Genomic DNA, 22146 nt, shown 5'->3' with positions numbered 1-22146 from the left:
ATTGGAAAGCCTTGTAAACTTGATGCTATTTTTTGGTTTTCATTTGGTTCCTCCATATACTGAATAGAACAGGGCCCATGAGCAGTTGTATGGAATATTGTTTGATGTGTGATTCTGAGTTGGCCTAACACTGTTGACCAGTGGTTGTATTCCACTAACAGAACATGGTAAGATCAAGGTTACTTCCTTACTTACACATTTCTACTGAAGTTCGAATTCTTAGTGGTATGATTCCTTTTTTGTAAGGTGAGAGGCCTGGAAAGGAGTGGTCCCATCACTATGAAGAAAAGGTAAACTTAATATCTGTTGAGAGCAAGCTTAAAACTAGGGCTTTTACTGTTTCAAAGTAACTGTCAGTGCCTCAGGCACATGTCCTCAAGGGCTTGTGTCTCTGCTGTACTCCAGGAAGTAAAAATGAGGCCCAAATGAGCCAGGTCCCTTTCATTCCTAGAGTCCCCTAACAATTTCTTAGCTGTTTTAGAGACTGGATTGAAAATCTTTTTGTTGTTCTTTGCTCTGCTTTTATGTTTTACCATTGGGAGAATGTTATATAGCTCAGTGGTTCCTACCCCCAAACTGATCATAGTAAGAAACACCTGGGAAAGTTAGTGCAAACACAAGTTCTTAGTCCTCATTGCCACAATTCTGATTCAGTGGCCTTCAGTGGGTCCTGCAATGTATTTGTTAATATTACTTAGGTGTGCAGTCAGTTTGGGGGCCCACTGATATCATGACCTTACAGTTTATGGAATGATTTTTCATATATATTATTGCTTTTGATTTTCACAATCAGTGGGTGAGGAGACATTGCTTTCCCCTGTTTTGCTGATGAAGAAACCCAAGCACAGAAAGTCTGTAACTAACCCAGGTCTGCTTATTCTAAGCACTGGAGTCAGATCTCAGGTAGACTCCCTCCCTGCATCCCCAAACCTTTTCCCACATTTTCCAATTCACTTGTATTTCTCTTATCTATACTTCATTTCTGCCAAAAAGAATTTTGGATTTAATTTTTTCATCTGGCATATTTTGAATTTTGAATTTAATTTTTTCATCTGATATATTTTCTTACAAAGGTACACAGCATCATATTCTGGCCACTGGCTAAATCTGAGACACAATTGCTTGATGAAAATATAGAGTGTAGGAATGTGGGAAGGCACATTGCTTTAATATTATTATTAGTGTTATTATTGAGGTATCATTATTAATATACCATAAAATTCACTATTTTAAAGCAATTCAGTATCTTCTACTGTATTTCCAGTTTTTCAACCATTGCCAGCACCTAATTCCAACACATTTTTGTAACACCAAGAAGAATGCCTGTACTTATTTGGCAGTCACTCTCTATTACCCTCTTCTTGCAATCAGTAGCAACTACTGATCTACTTTCTCTCTCTGTGGATTTACTTGTCCTGGAAATTTTGTATTTTGCATTTGGCTTGTTTTACTTAGCATAATGCTTTGAGGTTTATCCTTGTCATAGAATATAGCAGCACCTCAATCCTTTTTATGGCCAAATAATATTCTATTACAGAGTGTACCACACTTTATTTGTCAATTGATGGACATTTGAGATGTTGCCACTTTTTAACCACCATGCATATGCTGCTATGAACATTCATGGAGAAGTTTTTAAGTGAACATGTTTTCACCATTTTAAATTCACTTGGTTCTATAACTAGGAGTGGAATTGCTGGATCATATGAACCTGTACATTTAACTTTTTGAGGAACCGATAGACTATCCAAGGCATTAGCAATGCATGAGAATTCCATTTTCTCTACAATCTCCCCAACATATGTTCTCTGTTTTGTTTGTTTTGTAGTCATACTAATGGGTGTTAGGTGGTATCTCATTTTTGTTTAGGTTTATATTTTCCTAATGACTAATAATGTTAGACATCGTTGCATGAGCTTGTTGGCCATCTGTATGCATCCTTTAGAGAAATGTCTATTCAAACTCTTTTTCCCACTGTTAAATTGGTTGTCATTTATCGATCAGTTATAAGAGTTCTTTATATATTCTTGATACTAGATTCTTCTCAGATATATGACTTGCAGATGTTTCATTATTTGATTTATCTTTTCAGTTCCTTTAAATCATGAGAGTTTTTCAATTTAATGAAGTCCAGTTTATTTATTTTGGGGTTGCTTGTGCATATATAAGAAACCAGGGTCTAACCTACACCCCGAGAGGGCTTTCTCCCTGTGTCCCCTCTGGGTTCAGCCCTCTTTTTCTGGACTCTGGACTTTCTCTAATAATAAATACTTCTTAAAAAGAAAGAAAGAAACTAGTGTCTAATCCAAGACACAAAGATTTATACCTATGTTTTCTTTAAAACATCACTTTTTAAATGTGAGCTTGCCTGGGTTTTAGCAGAGAGTGAAAATTATTTAAGTATATGTCCTGTCCACTGAGTGATATTTGTTCTGATTGATTATATGCTCACCACCCCCTTCTTGAGGCCTCCAGTGACCTGTAATAGAGATCTGGGAAATGGAATCCTTTCACTGGCTTTGATTCAAGTGAAAGACCTGATCATGTGTTTCAGCTTGGCCTTAACCCAATCCAATTTCACATATTACTCAGGACCTTTAGAGTTGAAGAGTTGAGTGCCTCTCTGAGGGATACCTGGGACCCCGTGGTGTTCTAGGGCAGTGATTTTCAACCAGTGTGCCCTGAGGAAATCTTAGGTATGCTGTAAAAAATTTTCAGCATCATTAATTAAATTATTTTCAAAATAAGTTCAAAGCACAGTGTGTATATTCTTTTTTTACTCTTTTTTAAATCAACATAATTTAAGTGTGCTGTGGAAGTTTATAGGTTCAAGTGTGCTGTGAGATAAAACAAAAAGGTTGAAAAACACAATTCTAGGGGTAGAATGTGCTTCTTTGATCTACTCTAGACAGAGGAGTCTGCAAGGGTTGGATCTAGTTACGACTGGTATTAACTGGAGACTAGACCTGCTTCAGGGTTTGGGGAAGGTTATTCAATATGAACTAGGTCCTCTTTTACTATATGTGTGACTTCTTTCTAGAAATGGTGAAAGAATTTGTTAGAACATTTTATATATTCTTTGCCAGTTGTTGTCTGTCTAAAATTTTTAAGTATATAAAGGAGAAGTAAGAGTAAGTATATTCTTAACACTTATGTGTGGTCCATGAACACTATCATGAGAGCATATTTAATCCTATAAACTACCTCATTACTCAAATATTATCCTTCTCCAATGAGGAAAATAAACTCGGAAAGATTACAAGATTCCCCTAGGTCACAAATCTAGTAAGGAGAAGAGAAAGCATTAGAAACCAGTTCTGTTTGGTCTTCAAAGGCAACCTCAATACCATTATATCAAACTGAATAGCAATACCTTTGATGGATTAAGTATCAGAATTTGTGGTTCTAGATTGATTTTCTCAAAGAAGCAGTGTGTTATTTTAATATTATCTCATACTTTTAAATGTCAAAAAAAAAAATGTATTGGTGTTTGCGCTATTCCATTGCTTTGGTTTCGTTTAAATGGATTCCTATTATTGATGTCCTGAATATTTCTTACTAATTTCTAATTGTCACTTTTTTAGCCTTTGTCATCTCTTTCTTTTTTTATTCTAACAGTTCTGCATCTAGCAAAATGCAAAAACCTTAACAGTACAGTTCAATGAATTTTAACATAATTATGCATCATTGTATAATGCCTCCCAGGTCAAGACAGAAAACATTTCACCATGGTCAATAGTTCTGATCTGCTCTTGCTAGTCAATATTCATCCCACAAATAATGAGTATATTCTGAACTTTGTCACTGTCTCAGTTCATTTGCATTGCTATAAAGGAATCCTTGCAGCTGAGTAATTTATAAAGAAGAGAGGTTTATTTGGCTCACAGCTCTGCAGGCTGTACGGGAAGTATGCACCAGCGTCTGCTTCTGATAAAAGCCTCAGGCTGCTTCCACTCATGGTGGAAAGCAATAGGAAGCCAGTGTGTGCAGAGATCACATGATAAAAAGGAAGCAGGAGAGACAGAGGGGAGATGCCAGGCTCTTTTTAACAAACAAGTCTGGACCCAATAGGGAACTCACTCCCTGTTCCCACTCCAGAGAGTGCATTAATTTATTTAGGAGGGATCTGCTCCTATGACCTAAACACCCTCTATTAGGCCTCACCTACAATGCTGGAGATTAAGTTTCAACATGAAATTAGGGGGAGACAAATATCCAAACGACAGTAATTGCTATACGTTAATTTTTCTTATTCTTCATGAATTAGAAGACTCAATTTTGTCAGAAAGTAACTCAACATATACATTTTTATGTACTTCACAAAAATAGAATCATGTTCTCTTTTGTTCTGAATACCCTTACTCAGAATCTAGTTTTGAGATTTAATCTCAGGTGGTTATACTATGCCAGTAATTTGCTTTTTTTTCTTTTGTTTAATTTTGTTTGGGCCATGTAATACATGTATTCTATTTTATGATCATCATACAGTTTGATTATCCATTTTTCTGAGGGTAGACAGGTTTACTTTGGGGCTGTTATACATAAAGTAACTGTGGATATTCTTGTACAATTCTTTCTGTGAATATACACACTCATTTCTCCTGGGTATAGATAGCCAAGGGTGGAATTCCTTGGTGAAAAAGCAGAACAGTAACACAGAGTTTTGCAATGTAGCTGTATTATTTTACATTTTTGTTAATATAAAAAATGTGAGCCATTTCCAGTTTCTCTACATTCCCACACACTTAGTATTTTCAGTATTTTTAATTTTAGTCATGCTGCTAGGTGTGTGGGCCTATCTTATTTTGGTTCTCATATGCCTATTGATCATTTAGGTATCTTCCTTTATGAAGGACCTTTTCAAACCTTTCTGTTCATTAATGTACTGGGCTATTTGTCATTTTCTTTGATCTATAGAAATTCTTTCCATATTTCTGAATAATTCATTGTTAGATATATATACTTATAAATAAATACTGTTTGTTTAAAGATAGGTTTTTAACTTTAAAACAAGGACACATGATAATCAGAAGTTTAAATTTTTATGCAGTACAATTTGTTATTTTATTATATGAGTGCTGGTGTCCTAAGAAATATTTTATTATGCCAAGTTCATAAAAATATTTCCTACTTTTCCTTATAAGATTTCTGATTTTAACTTTCACATCTCTAGTTAATTTCCATGTATGGTGGGAAGTGGTTGTTAATATTAACTTTTTAAAAAAACAATTCTTTTTTGCTCTAGCACATTTTACTGAAAATTATTTCATTTCCCCAGTGAAGGGTATTGGTGTCTTTATTTTAAAATGTTGGGCGGCAGCTGTGGCTCAAAAGGATAGGGCTCCAGTCCCATATGCTGGAGGTGGCAGGTTCAAACACAGCCCTGGCCAAAAACTGCAAAAAAAAAAAAAAAAAAAAAAAAATGTCAACTAACTACACATATGGGCATATTTTTTTGAATTTTTATTCTTTTACTTTGATATATTTGTGTTTACTTACAACAATACTATATTTTTAAATTACTATATCTAAATGAGCTCTGAAATCTAGCAGCATAAGTCCTTAAACTTAATGCTCCTTCAAAATTGTTTTGTCAATTCTAGGTTCTTTGATTTTCATATACAGTCTTTTTTTTGTTTTGGGTTTTTTTTTTTTTTTTTTGATGGAGCCTCAAGCTATCCCCCTGGGTAGAGTGCCATGGCATCACGCTCACAGCAACCTCCAACTCCTGAGCTCAAGCGAGTCTCCTGCCTCAGCCTCCCAAGTAGCTGGGACTACAGGTGCCTGCCACAACGCCTGGCCATTTTTTTTTTTTTTTTTGGTTGCAGCCATCATTGTTTGGCAGGCCGGGCTGGGGATTCAAACCCGCCACCTTAGGTGTATGTGGCTGGCGCCTTAGCCGCTTGAGCCACAGGCGCCGAGTGGGGGGGGGGTTTGAGACAGAGTCTCACTATGTCATCCTTGGTAGAGTACCATGGTGGTGTCACACCTCACAGCAACCTCAAACTCTTGGGCTTAAGCAATTCTCTTGCCTCAGCCTCCCAAGTAGCTGGGACTCAGGCACCCACTACAACGCCTGGCTATTTGTTGCTATTGTTTTTGCAGTTGTCGTTGTTTAGCAGGCCTGGGCTGGATTCGACCCACCAGCCTTGGTGCATGTGGCTGGATTCAAACCCACCAGCCTTGATGCATGTGGCTGGTGCCATAAACACTGTGCTATAAGTGCCAAGCCTTCATATACATTTTTAAATTAGCTTGTCAATTTCTCCAAAAATGCCTACTGATAATATTAATCAAAACAATGTGAAAAATCAAAGTATATAAACAAAGCAATGTACCCCTAATATTCTGAAATAAAAAAAGAATGTTGATTTAACATCCTAACAAAATTGAGTATTCTAATTCATGAACATGACATGTTTCTCTATTTATTCAGTCTTTAATTTCTCTCACCAATGGCTTTTAGGAGTCTTGTATCTGCTTCATTATATGCATTGTGAAGCATTTAATGATTTTGGATGTTAATCTCTATTGTTTTATTGAATTCATTTTTAACTATTAATTGCTACTACCGAGAAATAAAAATTATTATGAAATCACATATGGAGGTAAAATTTTGGTGCAATAGACTGCACAACTTTAAAATGTACAATTAAATGCATTTTGACAGATGTATACGCTAATGAAACTACTGCATAATCAAGATACAGGGCCTTTCCATTACCCTAATCGTTTCTTGTACAACTTTGCAGTGCATCACGCCTTCTACCCTTAGCCTAGACAATCACTGTCACTTTAGATCAGTCTGTGGTTTTTTGGAGGGCAGGGGAGGGCATTATTTTAGTTTGGAGACAGAGTTCACTCTGTTGCCCAGGCTAGAGTGCCATGACATCAACCAACCTCACAAGCAACTTCAAACTGCTGGGCTCAAGGGATCCTCCTGCCTCAGCCTCCCAAGTAGCTGGGACGACCGGTGCTCACTAAAATGGCTAATTTTCTATTTTTAGTACAGATAGGGTTTTGCTCTTACTTAAGCTGCTCTCCAGCTCTTGAGCTCAAGTGATTCCCTGCCCCAGCCACCCAGACTGCTAGGATTACATGTGTCAGCCACTGCACTCAGCCATCTGTCTTCATTTTAAACAGTTTTCTACAAATGAAATCATACTTGTGTGCATTTGTGTCTGCCTTCTTTCTTGAATTATATTGATTTTTTTGAGATACAGTTTCAGTTTTTTGCCCTCAATAGAGTGCCATGGCATTATAGCTCACAGCAACCTCAAACTTTTAGGACTCAAGTGATCGTCTTGCCTCAGCCTCCCAAGTAATTGAGACTACAGGTGCCCATCACTAGCCTGGCTAGTTCTTCTATTTTAGTAGAGACAGGATCTCAGTCTTGCTCAGGCTGGTCTGGAACTCCTGAGCTCAGGAGGATTACAGCCGTGAGCCACTGTGCCACTGCTTCATATTAATTTTAATACCCATCCATGTTACTGTTTGCGTCAACAGTGAATGCCTCTTTATTTCTGAGGAGTATTTCTTTGTGTGGATATACAATGTTTATTTATACATTCACTTGTTACTGGATGTTTGTGTCTTTTCCATGTTTGGGCAATCATTTACACATAGACATATTTTGTAAACACCCAGGAATGGAATGATTGTCCCTAATCTGTTTTGTGTATGTTTGAACTTGTAAGAAACTGCTAGATCTTTCAAAAGGTTATACCGTTTTGTATTCTTACAAATATGAAAATTCCAGGTGCTTTATATCCTTAACAACATGTGGTATTTTCAGTCTTTAAAACTTTAGCCATGTTCATGGATACACATATGTAATGGTATCTCATTGTAGTATGGACTTATTTTACTAACAACTAAAAAGTTGAACATCTTTTTATGTGCTAATTGACAATTCATATATCTTCTTTTCTGAAATATCTATTAAAGTCTTGTGATGAATTCTTTTATTGTGTTGATTATTTTATCAGACTATGCAATACACATATAGTCAAGAGAAAAATCTTTTTTTGGAGATATATCTTCTACATTGTGGCTTTATGTTCTCTTAATGTTGGCCTTTTTGGAGATACAGAAATAGATAATCTCCAAAAAAGTAATGTGTATGTATATGTGTGTGATACATATACACATACATATATATATGTATACATGTATACATACATACATATATGTATACATACATACATATATATATATATAATTTCATGTCCTAACAAATAATTTATTGGCTGTATGTGCAAGGATCTATTTCTGTACTGTCCCTTCCTTTTCACTGAATTATGTTCTATTTTTTTCTACCATACTGCCTAATCATGACAGTGTTTCTAGAAATAAGTAGTGTAACTCATTCACCTTTGTTCTTCTTTTATAATGCAGCTTATACTATTCTTGATCATTGATATTTCCATATAAATTATGGAATCAGCTTGTAAACTTCTACCAAAATGCCTGCTGGGACTTTGATTGAGTTTGAATTGGATATTTCCTGTAGAGCTGATTGAGTCATGGCAAATTTCCTCACCACGTGGATGTCAGTGAAGTATTTGATTTCTCCCTCACAAGTGAAACTCAGTTTAGCAGGGTATAGGATCCTGGACTGGAAATCATTTTGTTTAAGAAGGTTGATAACCATCCTTTTCTGGCTTGGAAAGTTTCATCTGAAAGATCTGCAGTCCCCCTTAAACTTTTCCCTTTGTAAGTAATACTTTTCTTACACCTGGCTGCTTGCAGAAGTTTCTCCTTCATATTAACATTGGAAAAATAAAGTACAATTTGTCTAGAATATGCTGTGTTTGGATTGAGTTGTGCTGGAGTTCCAAAATATCTACTATCTGAATTTCTGTGTCTCTTGCAATACTTGGAAAATTCTCCACCATAATGTCTTGGAGCAGAGAATTTGTGCCTTTGGGGCCATCTTCTTCTCCTTCAGGTATCCCTATAATTCAGATGTTTGATTTCTTAGAATGATCCCATAACTCTCTCAGGGAATATTCTGTTCTTTTTTTCCATTTTTCTGCCAGTTTGAATGCTTGGGATACTTCAAAAGTCTTGTCTTCTTTATCTGAGATTCTTTCTTCACACTGCTCAGTTCTATTTCTGAAGGACTCTACAGTATTTTGAAGCTCCTTAAATGCCTTTTTTGATTCCTTCAGCTCTCCTATAGCTTTCCGCACTGTGTCCATACCCTTGGTGACTTTGTCTTTGAATTTATTAATTTCTTGAGACAACTTCTGAACTGTTTTCTGGTTCTCTGTTTCTATCTTTTCCTCCAGTCCTATTATCTTATTTGCCATCTATATTCTAAATTCTATTTCTGACATTTTAGCAATTTCTCTGTGGATGGGATTTTCTGTTGTATTTTCTTTGACATCTCCAGGAGGTCTTGATCTATCCTGATTTTTCATGTTGCCAGAGTTCTTTAGCTGATTCCTCCTCATGAATATTTTCAGCTTCTTCCTCTTTTTCTCTTTTTTAATATGTTAATTATACTTTTTTAGTTGAGTTGACAGGTTGTCCCTGATAAGTCCACTCCTTGCAGTTGCAGTGCCACCACTGCACTAACAAAGGCAGAGAAGTGGTGAATCCACAGCCCCAGACAGTGTCTCCAAGGGGACAAGAATCGTAGGTATTACTGGCCCAGAGTTCTAATCAAAGTCACTCTGCCAGCACTGGCTCCGCCCACCAAATCAAGTTCATGAGGCTGCCTAGCTGACAGCACTGGCCCATAGTTCAGGAGAGATACTTATGCACTGGGCACCGTCTAGCCAATTGAGTGTTGAGGGCTGCAGCTCTGTAGATAGCATAGGCCCAGAGCTCAAAGTCAGTCACTCAGGCACTGGGCACAGCCCACCCACTTGAGCTCAGAAAGCCTCTACCCAGTGGAAAGTGCTAATCCAAAATTCAGTCCAAAGTCGCTTAAACCTTGGCCCCACCCACCCATTTGGGCTCAGAGAGCCCCACCTGGTGGAGACCAGAGGTCCAAATTTCAGTTCAAAGTCACTTAAACCTGGCTCTGTCCCCCGCCAACTGAGCTCAGAGAACCCTGCCTGGTGGAGGCCAGAGATCCAAAGTTCAGCTCAAGATGCTTAATCCTCAGCCCTGCCCACCCAATTGAGCTCAGAGAGCCCCACCTGGAGGAGGTTAGTGGTCCAAAGTTCAGCCCAAAGTCACTTACACACCTGCCTGTCCATCCAATCAATCTCAGCGAGCTGCGCCTGGTGAATGGGGCAGGTCCAAAGTTCAGTCACAAGTCAAAGTCATTTAAGCACTGGCCCCACACACCCAATGGAGCACAGAAGTTGTCCTAAAGGGCAGAAAACAGAGCTCCCTGAGAATTCCTGAGGAGCTGGAGATGGGTAGTTCACCTGCTCCCCACAAAATCTTGGACTGCCATGCTACTGTTCTCATGCTGCAGCTTGGTGGCCAGCAGACTTCCCAGCTCTATAGGAAATACTCAGACTTATTCTTCATAACAACCAACAGGAGGGTAAATCCCCAAAGTAAACCTACCCAGAAATGAAAGAACAAAGCCTAGCTTCCACAGTGGTGAGAGGCATAAAATTAAGCTCTGAACTTCTGAAAAACAAGATGACCAAAACTCTGCCACATCTATCAATTCTTTCAGTTAATGTGAATGGTTTGAACTCTCCTTTAAAGAGGCATAGGCTGGCCAACTGGATACAAAAACTCAGGTCAGGTATTTGTTGTCTATAAGAAACTTATCTTACCTCAAAAGATTTAACAAGACTCGGGGTGAAGGGATGGGCAATGGTAGTCAACAAGATATTACCAGACAGAATATAACAACACATTAAAAAGGTTATATGGCTCGGCACCTGTGGCTCAAGTGGCTAAGGTGCCAGCCACATACACCTAAGGTGGCAGGTTCGAATCCAGCCGGGGCCCGCCAAACAACAATGAAGGCTGCAACCAAAAAATAGCCAGGTGTTGTGGTGGGTGCCTGTAGTCCCAGCTACTTGGGAGGCTGAGGCAGCAGACTTTCTTGAGCCCAGGAGTTGGAGGTTGCTGTGAGCTGGATGCCATAGCACTCTACCCAGGGGGATAGCTTGAGGCTCTGTCTCAAAAAAAAAAAAAAAATAAAAAAGGTTATACACCATGATCAAGTGGATTTTATCAGAGACACAGGGTTGGTTCAACATGTGCAAATCTATAAATATAATACACCACATAAATAAAATCAAAAATGAAAACCATATGATTCTTTCAATTGATGTAGAAAAGGCTTTTGACAATATCCAGCATCCTTTCATGATAAAAACACTCAAGAAAATAGGCTTAGAAGGAACATTCTTTAAGCTGATTGAGGCTATCTACAGCAAACTCATAACCAATATCATATGGAATTGAGTAAAATTGAAAGCATTCACACTCAAGTCTAGAACCAAACAAGGATGCCCACTGTCTCTACTGCTATTTAACATAGTATTGGAAGTCCTAGCCAATGGGAATCCAAATGGGAGCAGAGGAGGTCAAACTGTCTCTCTTCACAGATGACATGATCTTATACCTGGAAAACCCCAGGAACTCAATTACAAAGCTCTTAGAAGTGATAAAAGAATATAGCAGCATCTCAGGTTATAAAATCAATACCCACAAATCAGTAACCTTTGTATACACCAACAATTGTCAAGCTGAGAATAAAAATCAAAGACTCTATCCCTTCTACAATAGCACCAAAGAAGATGAAATACCTGGGAATATATCTAACAAAAGAAGTGAAAGGTCTCTATAAAGAGAATTATGAAACTTTGAGAAAGGAAATAGCAGAAGATGTCAACAAATGGAAGAACATACCATGCTCATGGCTGGGAAGAATCAACATCATTAAAATGTTCATACTACCCAAAGCAATCTATAGATTTAATGCTATCCCCATCAAGGCACCAATGTCATTCTTTAAAGATCTTGAAAAAAGAGTACTTCGATTCATATGGAACCAGAAAAAAACTCAAATAACAAATACAGTTCTTAGAAATAAAAACAATTCTGGAGGCATCACATGGCCAGACTTCAGGTCATATTTCAAGGCTTTAGTGATCAAAACAGCATGGTACTGGCACAGAAGCAGAGACACAGATCTATGGAAATAGGATAGAGATCTAGAGACAAACCCAGCCACATGTCGCCATTTAATTGTTGATAAGCCTACCAAAAACATGCAATGGGGAAAAGAATCCTTATTTAATAAATGGTGCTGGGAGAACTGGTTATGAACATGCAGAAGACTGAAACTGGACCCACACCTCTCACCATTGACAAAAATTGATTCTTGTTGGATAAAAGATTTAAATTTAAGACATGAAACAATAAAAATTCTAGAAGACAGTGTGGGGAAAACCCTTGAAGATACTGGCCTGGGGAAAAACTTTATGAGAACCCCCTCCTCACCCATAGTAATTGCAGCAACACCAATAATAAATAACTGGGACTAGATCAAGCTTAAAAACTTTTGTACAGCTAAGAGCACCACAAACAAAGCAAACAGCCCTCAGAATGGGAGAAAATTTTAGCATATTGTGAACCTGACAAAGGCTTGATAACTAGAATCTTGAGAACTCACATTAAACAAGAAAAGTGCAAACAGCCTCTCTATAAGTGGGCAAGTGATTTGAAGATAAACTTCTCTGAAGATGACAGATGAATAGCCAACAAACACATGAAAAAATGCTCATTGTCTTTAATCATAAGAGAAATGCAAATCAAACCCACTCTAAGATATCACCTAACCCCAGCAATATTAGCCCACATCCAGAGTCACAAGGCACACAGCTCCAAGGCTCTAGACACCATCAGGAGGACAGAAAGGAACGAGTGATGCTAGGTGAGCACCTAGCTCCCTGGGAACCTTTGTTCTATGTCTAAAGGGCATTCAAGTAGTAGCTTTTCTTTGGACATAACCTAGCCACACATCCCATGTGTCTGCAGCATCCTACATAATACAAATCCCTGTGCTTGGACCTTGTGGGAGGTGGGGGGGAGCACATGGAGGCACCATGATCCTTCCACTTGGAACTCAACTTGCAAAGTAAAGGGCTCCCACTAGATTCACCCCAGATATGGAGTCACCTTGAATTTGTCAGTTCTGCCTAGGCCTGGAGGAGTGGCTGTTGACATTAAGCAACTCAGTTGGTGTCACCTCAGTTGGCCTCCCCAGTAGAAACCCCCAAAGTGTCCTGATCACAGAGAAATGTATACCTCATCCTCCCCTCAGACTGCCCTAGCCTTTCTGTATTGGTCTAGACTGTTGTGTGTGTGGTTGACGTGAGTGTGGTGGGAGAAGGAAGAGGAGGGCTAGCCAGGAGGAATGCAATGGAGGAGGGGGTGGGCTGCGGGAAGTAAGGAGAGATGAAGGGAGCTGGGGAAATGGGTAAGGAGGAAGACAGCAAGGAAGACAGGGAGCAGGAGAGAGGGCATCAGGAATAGACTGGGAGGAGAAGAGGAGGGGGAGAGTGCAGTGAAAATCCCCATATATTCCAAAACCCCGTACTGAAGCTCATCAGTCCTTCTTGGACAAAGGTAAGAGGATGATTGCAAAGAAAAAAGAAACACCTTTTGGGAAGGAGGCAGAAATTTTACATCAGTCCAGGACACTCCAGGAATCCTGGCAGGGCAGGTGGATTTGATGGAGGCTCAAAATGCTCTTTCCTATGCGTAATCCCAAGAGACTTAATCTCATTCTCCGAGATACAGCCCTAAAGAGACAGAAAGGAAGTCAGGGCGACTCCTCCCGTTTCAGGTTAATGGTACTTGGGCCTTCTGACAAGAAGAGATACTGAAGGAAAATCTCCAGAAAGATGGAGCCTGAGAAAGGACGTGCCCGGCTCCAGTAAACCGACGCGCCCCCCCCTGGTGGTTCCGTGGTGTAAGGGTCAGCACTGTGGCGCGAGTCTCGGAGGGACCTTAGCGTTTAGAGCACACATTTACTCTGGTGCCAGGTGATTCGAAGGGAAATGCGATGCTCAAACGTGAAAGGGTGGGTGGAACGTGTTTTCCTCTTCCTGGTTCCTCCACGTCCTGGTTCCGGGAGAGGAAGGTTCGGGTCGGGGACGGAAGCTCCTCAGTGACCCGGCTGCCCAGGGTCCCCGTGTCCCTCCGCGCCTGGAGTCGCGACCCCCTACTCTCCCCCGCCCCCTCCTCCGAATTCGGGGTCCCAGAAGCCGGGTTCTCGGAGTGGTGGGTCTACTCAGGAATTGCCACTCCATGGAGTCGGTTCAGCGAGCCGGGGATGTCCTGGTCTTGGCCTGTGCAATCGGAGGCCCGGGCCAGGCCGCCCAGGGGTCACAGCCATCCGGCAGGTCCCTCGACCCGAGGCCTAGTTGGACCCTTGGGCCTCGGGGAGAAGCGTCTGCTCCCCTCGCAGGGGCTGCCCGGAATCCCAGACCCCCAGATTACTCTCCCTCGCGCTGTCCCGCTGTCGCCGTGTCTCTGCACAGAAGGTGACCTGTCTGCAGAACTGTGGTGGGAGTCCTTAGTCCCGCCTCTGCTGGCAGGTTCGGCCCTCACCCGCAGGTCTCCGGGGACCGCGCCAGGACGCAGCTATTGCCCCACAACTAGGGTGACCAGATTTTAACATCAGTAAGGCGGGACAACATGGCTGGGGGGCGGGGCAGGGGCGGGCGGGGGCGGGGCAGGGGCGGGGCAGGGGACGGCGCAGGGCAGGGCCTGACAACAATGCAAACTTTGATAAGCAGTTCTCGATAATCACGTCTCACCAATTATTTGTTATTATTACAGTTTAACATTATAAAATTAACAAAAATAATATAAAACTCATTCTGGCGAAATAGCCACATGGCAGCCGAAAACCGTATATTCCCTTCTTGTTCTCCCGCCCGTTCGTGCATTCTTTCCAAAAATTGGGACTTTTAAAAAATGCCACAGGATGCGGGACAAATTGCTCAAAAGTGGGACGTCTGGTCACCCTACCCACAACCCGACTCTGTCCGGAAGATCGCCTGTCATTCCTCACACAGCTGGTGTTTGGAATCCGCAGGGACCAGCACCCGTGGGGACCAGGGCCGGCTCCTGACGGTGGGAGGGGAGAGGAGCGGAGCGATTCGCGGGGCTCCCTCTCTCTTTCCCTCCCTGGAATCCCTGCCCATTGCCCGACCCAGCTCCCAGGAGGAGACATCTTAGGACCGATCCATAAGGACGATTCCTCTTCTTTTTTAGTTGTTTTTCTTATAATCTTTATTTGATTTTTATATATTTGTTATTTTTTCCTTTATTAAATCATAACTGTGTACATTGATGCATTTATTTGATATACAATGTGGAATGCTTACATAACCAACACCTTGCTTACTTATTTGTTGCGGCAAGACATTTATATGTTGTTCTTAATAGTTTTGAAATGTACCATTGCCTTCCGCTTCCTCTTCTAATCAACAGGGAAAATTGGTCCAGGGTTCTGAAGGACCTTCACAAAATGGTCGCTGCCAAATCTCTCTTGTTTTGAAACTTCCAGCGGATAAAATACAAGTGAGTTTTGAGGGCTGACGATGGACAATCTGAAAAGAAATTGAGGGACCCTGGGAAGTAGTAAGGAGGAGGAGGAGGGGAGAGAAGCAAGAAGAAAGGGTGAGGAGCGCCTGGAGCCAGGGGTCACCTGGGCATCGCAGCTCCTGCCTCCTGGGCCTGGCTGCTCACAGCGGGTGAGGTCTGGGTTCTACTGGAAGGCCCCACCAGGGATGGGGAGCCCCTGGTCCTCCAGATCCCCAAGTGTAGCACTTCAACTGAATCCAGACTTCACAGAACAAATCCCTTCTTGTCTGGCTTTGTTCTTGCAAAGTTGCAAAGGTTCTCTTCACAGTTTGGTGAAAGTAAATAGGTTCACAGCTGACTGGGAGCAATGTCAGGACCTCACTGAATCTCTGGGGTTTAGTTAACTGGCAAGTAGCCTACTCCCCCATCTCTCCCCTTGCATGGAGTATTGGAACTAATTCTCTCAGGCCACCAACATCCCCAAGACTAGTCCTGTTGGAGATGCCCTGGCTGAACTGGCCTTACGCTTCCAGGGGAGGAGTCTGGGGCTATGGCCAGGAGCAAGGGGACTGTCAGGTTACCCAGTAGGCTTCTGCACAGCCATACAGACCCTCCTCTTCAACCCTCCACTTCCCAAATATGGTCTTCCACCTCCTCTCCCTCAGGACCCTTTTCTGGAGCAGATCTTTCCTGGAAATGCACGTGTGCAGCTCAGAGTTTTCAGTCCCCTTACCTGGCCAGTCATCTTCAGCTGCCAATGGCCAGGGTAGACTCACTCCTTATCAAGACCCGAGCTTAGGACTTCACTCTGCCTCAAGAAGATGACCTTCCTTCTTTTTCCTTCCAGAACTACCCTAGCTCATGCCTTGGTGACCTAGACACTCCTCTCACCAGTCTTGCCAGGTTGAGAAGGGCAGATTCTCATTAGCCCTTAGCCCCTTTGAGCCTCAACGGGTGTGTGTGGCTCCAGCCTACACAAGTGTAACCATGGCCCACATTTCTCAAAATTCTTTTCCCCTCACCCTAAGTCTGCCCTCTCCTGCATATTCCCATCACAGAACTGACAGGTCTTCCTCTCCTCCTTGTTTTGTCTATATTTTGCCCACACTTTGTCCCAGCATTTGCTTCTTTCTTTCTTGAAACTATCCCTCTCTCTTTGGACAATATCTTCTTGGTACTATTCATGAAGATGCCCCACCCGCCTCCGCTCTAGGAGAGGATACCTAACCTCAGCTTGGAGGATTAGTTCCAATACTGTACCTGGAATAGGAAAAGGAAGGGGAGGAGTGATCAAAGATTAAATAAATCCTTGACATTTAACTACTTGAGAAAGAGTCCCTGAAGATATTGGTCTTTTGTTCCTTCTATGTATATCCAGTTTGACTGAACTCTGAATAAAATTGACATAGTTATAATAATGTAGTAATTGAACACATTAAACTACAATACAAATACAGTATATTAGGAGGGCAGGGGAGTGAGAGGCATGTTTGAATGTGGTGGTGATGATGAACAAGTATTTGAAAGAGAAAATGACTAAACCAAAAAATAGAAAAGGAAGAGCTCCAATTGCACAATTGGTTAGTGCACAGTACTGATAAAAAATTAAAAAACATTAATATTCATTTAGAGATAGTATGATAAATAAATAATTGATTATGTATGATGAAATTTGTGGGAATATATCAAGGGACTGCTGTTTTTCTAAACAAACATACAAATATATATAACTTTGATAAAATATCCTAAATAAAAAATATATATTTAAAACTCATTACCCATATTTTGAATATAAATTTTATACAGTCTTATTAATCACTTTTTTCATTTAAAGATTTGAGATGCATAGAACATCTTCCCACTGTAAGATTATAGAAATGTTTGGCAAAATAAGTTGAAAGGAAATGGTAGGCAAGTACCATCCAGTTTTGGTAAGAAGCTGGAGAAAAGAATATTCTCATAAAATGCTAAGAATATTACTTGCTATATCTTCTTTTCAGGGAATTTAAGCAGAAATTAGTAAAACCAGAAATATGCAAACATTTTGGTCTAGCAATTTCATTCCCAGATATCTACAAAGAAATAGACAATTGATGTATGACAGATACACATCTGGTCCTTGCAGTAGCACACATATATGTAATAATACACGTTGGAACAATTTCATGATTATCAGAAAGTTTGAATAATGATTTATTAATATCAAGAGGCTACTTAAAAAAGCAAAGCCTGGCTCGGCGACTGTGGCTCAAGCGGCTAAGGCGCCAGCCACATATACCTAAGGTGGCGGTTCGAATCCCCAGCCCGGGCCCGCCAAACAACAATGATGGCTGCAACCAAAAAATGGCCGGGCGTCATGGCGGGCACCTGTAGTCCCAGCTACTTGGGAGGCTGAGGCAGGAGACTCGCTTGAGCCCAGGAGTTGGAGGTTGCTGTGAGCATGATGCCATGGCACTCTACTCAGGGGGATAGCTTGAGGCTCCGTCTCAAAAAAAAAAAAAAAAAGCAAAGCCTAATGGAAATGCTGGTGGCAATGGCACTGATAAGACCTACTGTATATTGAACAATTACTCTGATAGTCATTGGGCTCCATGCTTTACCTAACATCTCACTTAAACATCAGGCCACGTAGGAATGAGAGCATAGAAAATTAAGAATTTTTTTGATTTTGAATCATGGAAGATTAGGTTTCTTACCCAGAGCCTATAGCTTCATCTCAGATAAAATTCAGGTTCTCTATTTTAGGGATTTCTGGTATTCCAAAGATATGAAGCTGAAAAAAAAAAAAAAACAAAAAACCTCAGGACAGCACTATCCCATATCATTCTTGATATTAGTGTCTTCTTTTTTTTCCATAATCAGCATTTGTCAATTTTCTTGACATCAGAGAATAAGTTTTTTAATTTATTATAGGAATTAGAGAAGAGTTGGAGATGGGAAGACCTGCAAGGTAGAGTTGAAAGGTCAGTAGAGTCACCAAGAAGGTGATTATGAAAGCAAACATGGCCAGTTGCTAAAGTGTGACTGCAGAGAGGGAGCTGGTGAACTTAGGCAGGAAGCTCTTACTTTTGTGGGTCTTAAGCCAAACATCCGGTAGCGGCCTAGGGCCACTGTCAGCAGGACTAGCAGTCAGGAAGAAGAGCCAGACACAGAAGGGGCGAGGGCAAGGAAAAGCTGAAGCTCAGCAGCGTCTCTTCTTGGGTGCATCACCACACCTAACCACAACAATCCTAACAGAGTAACATATTCCAAAGCTCACACAAATTTCTCTTTTGTCTAATTTCTCTTTGGGCTAAGTCTATCTCAGAACGGTACAGAGAAGGAGATCTGGGGGACTTAGTTTTAGCAAAGCCAGCTGGATACAGCACAAAACGCACTGTCAACAAAATAGATTTCAAGTTAAGAAATATTACCAGAGCTAATGAGGAATATTTCATAATAATAAAGGGGTCAATTCTTCAACAAATTTCTAAATGTGTATGCACCTGATTCAAACACTATAAAATGTATGATGAAAAAATGGATAGAAATTAAATCCACAATCATAATCAGAGTTTTAAACATTCATTCTTCTGTAATTGATAACAGGTAGACCAAAAGGAAAAAAAATCTATACAGCTAAAGAAGACTTGAAACACAGAGAGATGTACAGGACATTACCCCAACAACTAAAGAATATATATATACAGTATATTCTTTTCAAGGTTACATGGAATATTCACTAAGATAGACTATCAGGTATGTCATAAAATGAGTCTCAAAAATATCTTATGGATTTTAGTTAGACTATGGGCTGAATACAGTGGCTCACATCTGTAAACCTAGTACTTTGGGAGGCCACTTTGGGAAGATCTCTTGAGTCTAGGAGTTAGAGGATGCCGTCAGCTATGACAGGGACACTACACTCCAGTCCAGGCTACAGAGTGAAGCCCTGTTTCTAAATTAATTAATGAAACCCAACAATTTTAAAATATGAAAAATATCCAAATATTTTGAAATTAAGCAACATTTTTCGAAAAAAACCTATGAGTTAAAGAAAAAGTTACAAGGAAAATTAGGAACTATTTTCAAGTGAATGCTGGTAAGCAACAGTGATCAAATGCAGCTGAAGTCCCTGAAGGAGCATTTCTATCTCTACCTTAGGAAAAAATACAGAAAGAAATTTCATGTCCTGTCTGAGTCTCCACCTTAAGAAGCTAGGAAAAGAAGAGGGAAGGATAGGAGCTGAAATAAATAAAATCGGAAATGATGAAACAATAAAGAAAAACAGAAGGCTATTCTTCAAAAAGATTAATAAATTTGACAAGAGCCAGAGCTGAGCAAAAACAAAGAGAGCATGGGGGGAGCTCAATTAGCAGTAGGAGGAAATACCACCGCAGAGCCTAAGGTACTACAATATCTCTTTGTACCTTATTGTTAAGGATATATCGTGAAAAACAAAACTTAGGCCAATAAGACTTACAACTTAGCTGAACAATTGTAAAGCAAATTGTCAAAACTGATATAAAAAAATACGGAGCAGGCTCAGTGCCTGTGGCTCAAGTGGCTAAGGCGCCAGCCACATACACCTAAGGTGGTGGGTTCGAATCCAGCCCCGGCCTGCCAAACAACAATGACAGCTGCAACCAAAAAATGGCCGGGGGCTGTGGCGGCGCCTGTGGTCCCAGCTACTTGGGAGGCTGAGGCAGGAGACTCGCTTGAGCCCAGGAGTTGGAGATTGCTGTGAGCAGTGAAGCCATGGCACTCTACCCAGGGGGACAGCTTGAGGCTCTGTCTCAAAAAAAAAAAGAAAAAAAAAAACATGGAGCAAACTGCTTCAAGCTTTCTAGGTTGACAACGTTCTTGGGTGGGTAAAGGATTGAGACCACATGGGAGAGGCTCTAGAGGGCAGGAAACTCGGTGTGCAAATCCTGAAACGGAAAATAAATGCCCAGCCTCATCCCTAACCCCTGCTTTCCCCTCCCCGCCTCCTTTCACTTCCTCTCCTCCTTTCTTAGGGTAACCAGACGTGGAGGGACAGTCTCCATTTTTAACAATTTGTCCCGCCTCCCCCGTTTTAAAAAAGTCCCGATTTTTGGAAAGAATGCACGAACCGGCGGGAGAACAGTAAGGGAATATGCGGTTTTCAGCTGCCATGTGGCTATTTCGCCAGGATATGAGCTTTATGTTATTTTTGTTAATTTTATAATGTTAAACTGTAATAATAACAAATAATTGTTGAGAAGTGATTATGGAGAACTGCTTATCAAAGTTTGCATTGTTGTCAGGCCCCGCCCCTGCCCCGCCCCCCGTCAATGGTGTCCCGCTTTACCAATGTTAAAATCTGGTCACCCTATCCTTTCCCCCTCAGCTGCCTTCCACAGGCACGCGCCCACTTCTCTTCTTAGACTTTCCAAAGTGAGCCCTTCCAAAGCAGTTGTATTTTTCAATCCTTTATTACTATGGAAAGTTCCAAAATTGAAAAATTAAAGATGCTGTTGAGCGTCTGAAGAACATTTTCTTCAAAAATCCTCACCTAAATTTTTCTATGAGTAGAAGAGAATAGAAATAAAGTTTTCAAGACCTTTTCCTCCAACTGTGTCTTCTTGGAACAGAGTCCGGTTAGGATGAAAGAGGAGCCGCGCAGTCGGGACGTTGTCCCAGAGCGGCCCAGCGACCAAAGACCCTGCAAGTCCCCTGCCCGGACCTCGAGCTTGGGGTTTAGGCGGAGGTGCCAAGTTTAAGACAATCGCGGCCCCTGCTGGCCGCTCCGGAGACGCGAACGCTCGAGATCATGGCAGCTGCAGAAAAGCATGGGATGATAAACTGAAAGGCGCCCAACTTGCTTAAACCTACGACCCGGAAATTTAGTCTCACCGTCCCAGGACTGCGCTAAGAAACGGGATTTCTTATTTAAATTATTTCTTTCCGTAAGAAAATAGGACAATGGGTCCTGGGGTGAAAGAAGCCTCCGAGTCTAGGATTCCGGGCGGCAGCCCTGCGAGGGGATTGGACGCTTCTTCCCGAGGCCGAGGGACCCGCTGAGCAGAAGGGGGACCTGCGGGTGGCTGGGCCCCCAGGAGGGCTCTCGCAGGACCCGGACGCCCCGGGTTCGGTGACCCCGCCTCCAGGTGGCGGCAATTCCCGTGTAGACCCGCCACTATAGGAACCAGGTTTGGGGGATGCTGATTCCCAAGGAGGGAAGATGAGAGCGCAGGGAGACGTGTCGCGGGGACCTTCCTTCTCGAGACTGAAACCTTCTCCCGGAACCAGCATGTAAGGGGAGGAGGAAGCGGAAATCCCCTTCCATTTAAGGAGTAAAAGGAATTTTTAAAAGCTAGGTTCCACCGAGATTTGAACTCGGATCGCTGGATTCAGAGTCCAGAGTGCTCACCATTACACCATGGAACCGCGGGAACTAGGACGTTCTGACTCACTGAAGGTGTACAAATCCTTTCTCAGGCCCCAGAGTTCTGCAGATTTCCTTTCTCAGTCTCTCTTTTTGTCAGATTTGGGAAAACTGCCATTGGAGAAGTCGCCCTGGACTCCGGTTCTCCCCGCCTGTCTCATTAGGCCTGGGTCTCTGAGAATAAAAGTAACTTCCTTTTAGGGGCAGGGAAAAGCTTTTGGAGCCTCCACCAA

General features: G+C 41.5%; 1 non-coding gene across 1 annotated transcript; it reads right to left on the bottom strand.

Moving 5' to 3' along the window:
* Positions 1-21843: 21843 nt before the first annotated feature.
* TRNAQ-CUG lies at positions 21844-21915 on the bottom strand. The gene has a single exon. It is a non-coding gene; the product is annotated as a tRNA-Gln (tRNA).
* Between the last annotated feature and the right edge of the window lie 231 nt (positions 21916-22146).

Source organism: Otolemur garnettii, unplaced genomic scaffold (assembly GCF_000181295.1).
Source record: "Otolemur garnettii isolate 467f Iridium unplaced genomic scaffold, OtoGar3 scaffold00073, whole genome shotgun sequence".
In the NCBI taxonomy this organism is placed as follows: Eukaryota; Metazoa; Chordata; class Mammalia; order Primates; family Galagidae; genus Otolemur; species Otolemur garnettii.
Note: the sequence above shows the minus strand (reverse complement) of the source record. Positions and strands in the feature narration are given on the sequence as shown.